Raw genomic sequence first — 1,189 nt, forward strand, 5'->3', positions numbered from 1 at the left:
ATTAATGCAAGTTTCTGCTGATGGAGTTGACACCAAGTAGGAATTTTAAAAGCCAAGCGCCTCTGTGCTGAAGAGAAGATTAGGGGCCAGGGAAAGAATGAGTTAGAATAAGAGACCGCACAATGAGGCTTGTATGCGATGCAGTGAGGAGGAAGTGTTTGTAAACAGGCGATAAAGGCTTTGCTGTAGATTTATACAGGAAGACAATGCTTCCTCAGCATTTCCTGTCACTAATCGGCTTTGTGCAGATTCTACCGGTTATTCACTGACGGTAAATTGAGCATTTTGCTCAGGCCTGGGTAAAAATCAGCAACTACTCCAACTTGTCGTTTAACACTGTTGCAGAGAAATTCCAATTAAAATATTTAGTCTGAGTCTGTATTTGTCAATTGATTAAATTGTAGTATTTTTTTAAATATAATATTTTTTTCAGTAAATGAGCAATAATTGGGTCTGTGAACAGCAAAATAAAAAGGGGAATATTTTTAGAAGTAAAAATAATTTCACCCCAGATGGGACTCGAACCCACAATCCCTGGCTTAGGAGGCCAGTGCCTTATCCATTAGGCCACTGGGGCCACCCGGCTCTGCAGGCCGCCGGCAGCCTACTTAACACCGCTGCCAGCAGAGGGCGCAGTCGCTGTCGGAGCGGCGGGAGGCGGAGCTCAAAAACCGAGGGGCCGGAGTCGAGGGGAAAGGGCGGGAAAGGGTCACAGGAAATGGGCACAGGGGAAAGGGGCAAAGGGGAAAGGGCACAGGGGAAAGGGGCAATAGGGGAAAGGGGCAATAGGGGATGGGGCACAGAGGAAGGGGCACAGGGGAAAGGGGCACAGGGGAAAGGGGCAATAACAATGGGCACAGGGGTAAGGGGCAAAGGGGAATGGGGCACAGGGGAAGGGGCACAGGGGAAAGGGGCACAGGGGAATGGGGCACAGGGGAAAGGGGCACAGGGGAAAGGGGCACAGGGGAATGGGCACAGGGGAATGGGCACAGGGGAAGGGGCACAGGGGAATGGGCACAGGGGAAGGGGCACAGGGGAATGGGCACAGGGGAAAGGGGCACAGGGAAAGGGGCACAGGGGAAGGGGGCAATAGGGAATGGGCACAGGGGTAAGGGGCACAGGGGAATGGGCACGGGGAAAGGGGCACAGGGGAAGGGGGCAATAGGGAATGGGCACAGGGGTAAGGGGC

General features: G+C 52.8%; 1 non-coding gene across 1 annotated transcript; it reads right to left on the minus strand.

Moving 5' to 3' along the window:
• Positions 1 to 504: 504 nt before the first annotated feature.
• On the minus strand, positions 505 to 577 carry trnar-ccu (transfer RNA arginine (anticodon CCU)). The gene has a single exon. It is a non-coding gene; the product is annotated as a tRNA-Arg (tRNA).
• Positions 578 to 1,189: the final 612 nt, after the last annotated feature.

This window comes from Somniosus microcephalus, chromosome 19 (assembly GCF_052327205.1).
Source record: "Somniosus microcephalus isolate GS21.2 chromosome 19, FLI_Smic_1.0, whole genome shotgun sequence".
Taxonomy (NCBI): domain Eukaryota; kingdom Metazoa; phylum Chordata; class Chondrichthyes; order Squaliformes; family Somniosidae; genus Somniosus; species Somniosus microcephalus.